The sequence below is a fragment of the Triticum dicoccoides genome, chromosome 4B (genome assembly GCF_002162155.2).
Source record: "Triticum dicoccoides isolate Atlit2015 ecotype Zavitan chromosome 4B, WEW_v2.0, whole genome shotgun sequence".
Classification (NCBI taxonomy): domain Eukaryota; kingdom Viridiplantae; phylum Streptophyta; class Magnoliopsida; order Poales; family Poaceae; genus Triticum; species Triticum dicoccoides.
This window is the reverse complement of record NC_041387.1, coordinates 507,114,884-507,121,922: the sequence shown is the minus strand read 5'-3', so window position 1 is coordinate 507,121,922 and position 7,039 is coordinate 507,114,884.

Here is a 7,039-nt window from a genome sequence, read left to right as displayed (position 1 = left end):
ATTATTATATTTCCTTGTTCATGATAATTGTCTTTTATTCATGCTATAATTGTATTATCCGGAAATCGTAATACACGTGTGAATACATAGACCACAATACGTCCCTAGTGAGCCTCTAGTTGACTAGCTCGTTGATCAATAGATAGTCATGGTTTCCTGACTATGGACATTGGATGTCGTTGATAACGGGATCACATCATTAGGAGAATGATGTAATGGACAAGACCCAATCCTAAGCATAGCACAAGATCGTGTAGTTCGTTTTGCTAGAGCTTTTCCAATGTCAAGTATCTCTTCCTTAGACCATGAGATCGTGTAACTCCCAGATACCGTAGGAGTGCTTTGGGTGTACCAAACGTCCCAACGTAACTGGGTGACTATAAAGGTGCACTACAGGTATCTCCGAAAGTGTCTGTTGGGTTGACACGGATCGAGACTGGGATTTGTCACTTCGTATTACGGAGAGGTATCACTGGACCCACTCGGTAGTGCATCATCATAATGAGCTCAAAGTGACCAAGTGTCTGGTCACGGGATCATGCATTACGGTACGAGTAAAGTGACTTGCCGGTAACGAGATTGAACGAGGTATTGGGATACCGACGATCGAATCTCGGGCAAGTAACATACTGTCTAACAAAGGGAATAGTATAAGGGGTTGCTTGAATCCTCGGCACCGTGGTTCATCCGATGAGATCATCGAGGAGTATGTGGGAGCCAACATGGGTATCCAGATCCCGCTGTTGGTTATTGACCGGAGAGCCATCTCGGTCATGTCTGCATGTCTCCTGAACCCGTAGGGTCTACACACTTAAGGTTCGGTGACGCTAGGGTTGTATGAATATGAGTATGCAGCAAACCGAATGTTGTTCAGAGTCCCGGATGAGATCCCAGACGTCACGAGGAGTTCCGGAATGGTCCGGAGGTAAAGAATTATATATAGGAAGTGCTGTTTCGGCCATCGAGAAAGTTTCGGGGTCACCCGGTATTGTACCGGGACCACCGGAAGGGTCCCGGGGGTCCACCGGGTGGGGCCACCTATCCCGGAGGGCCCCGTGGGCTGAAGTGGGAGGGGAACCAGCCCCTAGTGGGATGGTGCACCCCCCTTGGCCCCCCCTGCGACTAGGGTTGGAAACCCTAGGTGGAGGGGCGCCCCACTTGCCTTGGGGGGCACTCCACCCCCCTGGCCGCCACCCCCCTTGGGAGATTAGATCTCCCAGGGCCGGCGTCCCCCTGGGGGCCTATATAAAGGAGGGCAAGGGGGAGGGCAGCCGCACCCTGTGTCTTGGCGCCTCCCTCCCCCTGCTACACCTCTTCCTCCTCCCGCAGCAGCTTGGCGAAGCCCTGCCGGAGTCCTGCTGCATCCACCACCACGACGTTGTGCTGCTGGATCTTCATCAACCTCTCCTTCCCCCTTGCTGGATCAAGAAGGAGGAGACGTCATCCGCTCCGTACGTGTGTTGAACGCGGAGGTGCTGTCCGTTTGGCACTTGGTCATCGGTGATTTGGATCACGACGAGTACGACTCCATCATCACCGTTCTCTTGAACGCTTCCGCACGCGATCTACAAGTGGTATGTAGATGCAATCTCTCTCCTATGACTCGTTGCTTAGATGAACTCATAGATGGATCTTGGTGAAACCGTAGGAAATTTTTTATTTTTTTGCAACGTTCCCCAACAGTGGCATCATGAGCCAGGTTTATGTGTAGTTCTCTATTGCATGAGTAGAACACAATTTTGTTGTGGGCGTAGATCTTGTCAACTTGCTTGCCGCTACTAGACTTTTCTTGCTTCAGCGGTATTGTGGGATGAAGCAGCCCGAACCGACCTTACACGTACGCTTACGTGAGACAGGTTCCACCGACTGACATGCACTAGTTGCATAAGGTGGCTAGCGGGTGTCTGTCTCTCCTACTTTAGTTGGAGCAGATTCGACGAAAAGGGTCCTTATGAAGGGTAAATAGAAGTTGACAAAATCACGTTGTGGTTATTCGTAGGTAAGAAAACGTTCTTGCTAGAACCCAATTGCAGCCACGTAAAAGATGCAACAACAATTAGAGGACGTCTAACTTGTTTTTGCAGCAATTGTCATGTGATGTGATATGGCCAGAAGTTGTGATGAATGATGAATGATATATTGTGATGTATGAGATCATGTTCTTGTAATAGGAATCACGACTTGCATGTCGATGAGTATGACAACCGGCACGAGCCATAGGAGTTGTCTTTATTTTTGTATGACCTGCGTGTCATTGAAGAACGCCCTGTAAATTACTTTACTTTATTGCTAAACGCGTTAGCCATAGAAGTAGAAGTAGTCGTTGGCGTGACAACTTCATGAAGACACGATGATGGAGATCATGGTGTCATGCCGGTGATGAAGATGATCATGGAGCCCTGAAGATGGAGATCGAAGGAGCTATATGGTATTGGCCATATCATGTCACTACTTTATATAATTGCATGTGATGTTTATTATGTTTATGCATCTTGTTTACTTAGAGCGACGGTAGTAAATAAGATGATCCCTTATAATAATTTCAAGAAAGTGTTCCCCCTAACTGTGCGCCGTTGCTAGAGTTCGTCGTTTCGAAGCACCACGTGATGATCGGGTGTGATAGATCCTTACGTTCACATACAACGGGTGTAAGACAGTTTTACACATGCAGAAACACTTAGGGTTAACTTGACGAGCCTAGCATGTATAGACATGGCCTCAGAACACAAGAGACCGAAAGGTCGAACATGAGTCGTATGGAAGATACGATCAACATGGAGATGTTCACCGATGATGACTAGTCCGTCTCACGTGATGATCGGACACGGCCTAGTCGACTCGGATCGTGTAACACTTAGATGACTAGAGGGATGTCAATCTGAGTGGGAGTTCATTAAATAATTTGATTAGATGAACTTAATTATCATGAACTTAGTCTAAAGGCTTTGCAAAATATGTCTTGTAGATCAAATGGCCAACGCTCATGTCAACATGAACTTCAACGCATTCCTAGGGAAAACCAAGCTGAAAGATGATGGCAGCAACTATTCGGACTGGGTCCGGAACCTGAGGATCATCCTCATAGCAGCCAAGAAAGATTATGTCCTAGATGCACCGCTAGGTGAAGCACCCATCCCAGAGAACCAAGACGTTATGAACACTTGGCAATCACGTGCTGATGATTACTCCCTCGTTCAGTGCGGCATGCTTTACAGCTTAGAACCGGGGCTCCAAAAGCGTTTTGAGCGACACGGAGCATATGAGATGTTCGAGGAGCTGAAAATGGTTTTTCAAGCTCATGCCCGGGTCGAGAGATATGAAGTCTCCGACAAGTTCTATAGTTGTAAGATGGAGTAAAACAGTTCTGTCAGTGAGCACATACTCAAAATGTCTGGGTTGCACAACCGCCTGTCCCAGCTGGAGATCAACCTCCCGGACGAGGTGGTCATTGACAGAATCCTTCAGCCGCTCCCACCAAGCTACAAGAGCTTTGTGCTGAACTACAATATGCAGGGGATGGTGAAGACCATTCCTGAAGTATTTTCAATGCTGAAGTCAGCAGAGGTTGAAATCAAGAAAGAACATCAAGTGTTGATGGTCAATAAGACCACTAAGTTCAAGAAGGGCAAGGGTAAGAAAAACTTCAAGAAGGACGGCAAAGATGTTGCCGCGCCCGGTAAGCCAGTTGCCGAGAAGAAGTCAAAGAATGGACCCAAGCCTGAGAGTGAGTGCTTTTATTGCAAAGGGAAGGGTCACTGGAAGCGGAACTGCCCCAAATACTTAGCGGACAAGAAGGCCGGCAACACTAAAGGTATATGTGATATACATGTAATTGATGTGTACCTTACCAGTACTCGTAGTAACTCCTGGGTATTTGATACCGGTGCCGTTGCTCATATTTGTAACTCACAGCAGGAGCTGCGGAATAAGCGGAGACTGGCGAAATACGAGGTGACGATGCGCGTCGGGAATGGTTCCAAGGTCGATGTGATCGCCGTCGGTACGCTACCTCTACATTTACCTACGGGATTAGTTTTAAACCTCAATAATTGTTATTTAGTGCCAAGTTTGAGCATGAACATTGTATCTGGATCTCGTTTGATGCGAGATGGCTACTCATTTAAATCCGAGAATAATGGTTGTTCTATTTATATGAGAGATATGTTTTATGGTCATGCCCCGATGGTCAATGGTTTATTCTTAATGAATCTCGAACGTAATGTTACACATATTCATAGTGTGAATACCAAAAGATGTAAAGTTGATAACGATAGTCCCACGTACTTGTGGCACTGCCGCCTTGGTCACATTGGTGTCAAGCGCATGAAGAAGCTCCATGTTGATGGACTTTTAGAGTCTCTCGGTTATGAATCATTTGACACATGCGAACCATGCCTCATGGGCAAAATGACCAAGACTCCGTTCTCCGGAACAATGGAGCGAGCAACCAATTTATTGGAAATCATACATACTGCTGTGTGTGATCCAATGAGCGTTGAGGCTCGCGGAGGATATCGTTATGTTCTCACTCTCACTGATGACTTAAGTAGATATGGGTATGTCTACTTGATGAAACACAAGTCTGAGACCTTTGAAAAGTTCAAGGAATTTCAGAATGAAGTAGAGAATCAACGTGACCGAAAGATAAAATTCTTACGATCGGATCGTGGAGGAGAATATTTAAGTCACGAATTTGGCACACACTTAAGAAAATGTGGAATCGTTTCACAACTCACGCCGCCTGGAACACCTCAGCGTAACGGTGTGTCCGAACGTCGTAATCGCACTCTATTGGATATGGTGCGATCTATGATGTCTCTTACCGATTTACCGCTATCATTTTGGGGATACGCTCTAGAGACAGCTACATTCACTTTAAATAGGGCACCGTCTAAATCCGTTGAGACGACACCGTATGAATTATGGTTTGGGAAGAAACCTAAGCTGTCGTTTCTAAAAGTTTGGGGATGCGATGCTTATGTCAAGAAACTACAACCTGAAAAGCTCGAACCCAAGTCGGAAAAATGCGTCTTCATAGGATACCCTAAGGAAACCATTGGGTATACCTTCTACTTAATATCCGAGGGCAATATCTTTGTTGCCAAGAACGGATCCTTTCTGGAAAAAGAGTTTCTCTCAAAAGGAGTAAGTGGGAGGAAAGTAGAACTCGATGAAGTACTACCTCTTGAACCGGAAAGTAGTGCAGCTCAGGAAAATGTTCCTATGGTGCCTACACCAACTGGAGAGGAAATTAATGATGATGATCAAGGTACTTCGGATCAAGTTGCTACTGAACTTCGTAGGTCCACAAGGACACGTTCCACACCAGAGTGGTATGGCAACCCTGTCCTGGAAATCATGTTGTTAGACAACGGTGAACCATCAAACTATGAAGAAGCGATGGCGGGCCCAGATTCCCACAAATGGCTAGAAGTCATGCAATCCGAGATAAAATCCATATATGAAAACAAAGTATGGACTTTGACTGACTTGCCCGATGATCGGCGAGCGATAGAAAACAAATGGATCTTTAAGAAGAAGACGGACGCGGATGGTAATGTCACCATCTATAAAGCTCGACTTGTCGCTAAGGGTTATCGGCAAGTTCAAGGGATTGACTACGATGAGACTTTCTCTCCCGTAGCGAAGCTTAAGTCCGTCCGAATCATGTTAGCAATTTCCGCATACTATGATTATGAGATATGGCAGATGGACGTCAAAACGGCATTCCTTAACGGTTATCTTAAGGAAGAGCTGTATATGATGCAGCCGGAAGGTTTTGTCGATCCTAAGAATGCTAACAAAGTATGCAAGCTCCAGCGATCCATTTATGGGCTAGTGCAAGCATCTCGGAGTTGGAACATTCACTTTGATGAGATGATCAAAGCGTTTGGGTTTATGCAGACTTATGGAGAAGCCTGCGTTTACAAGAAAGTGAGTGGGAGCTCTGTAGCATTTCTCATATTATATGTAGATGACATACTTTTGATGGGAAATGATATAGAATTCTTGGACAGCATTAAGGCCTACTTGAATAAGTGTTTTTCAATGAAGGGCCTTGGAGAAGCTGCTTACATATTAGGCATCAAAATCTATAGGGATAGATCGAGACGCCTCATAGGTCTTTCACAAAGCACATACCTTGATAAGATTTTGAAGAAGTTCAAAATGGATCAGTCCAAGAAAGGGTTCTTGCCTGTATTGCAAGGTGTGAGATTGAGCTTGGCTCAATGCTCGACCACGGCAAAAGATAAAGACGAGATGAGTGTCATCCCCTATGCCTCAGCCATAGGATCTATTATGTATGCCATGCTGTGTACCAGACCTGATGTAAACCTTGCCGTAAGTTTGGTAGGAAGGTACCAAAGTAATCCCGGCAAGGAACACTAGACAGCGGTCAAGAATATCCTGAAGTACCTGAAAAGGACAAAGGACATGTTTCTCGTTTATGGAGGTGACGAAGAGCTCGTCGTAAAGGGTTACGTCGATGCTAGCTTCGACACAGATCTGGATGACTCTAAATCACAAACCGGATACGTGTATATGTTGAATGGTGGGGCAGTAAGCTGGTGCAGCTGCAAGCAGAGCGTCGTGGCGGGATCTACATGTGAAGCGGAGTACATGGCAGCCTCGGAGGCAGCGCATGAAGCAATTTGGGTGAAGGAGTTCATCACCGACCTAGGAGTCATACCCAATGCGTCGGGGCCGATCAAACTCTTCTGTGACAACACTGGAGCTATTGCCCTTGCAAAGGAGCCCAGATTTCATAAGAAGACCAGGCACATCAAGCGTCATTTCGACTCCATCCGTGAAAATGTTCAAGATGGAGACATAGATATTTGCAAAGTACATACGGATCTGAATGTCGCAGATCCATTGACTAAACCTCTTCCGCGAGCAAAACATGATCAACACCAGAACTCTATGGGTGTTCGATTCATCACAATGTAACTAGATTATTGACTCTAGTGCAAGTGGGAGACTGTTGGAAATATGCCCTAGAGGCAATAATAAAAGGATTATTATTATATTTCCTTGT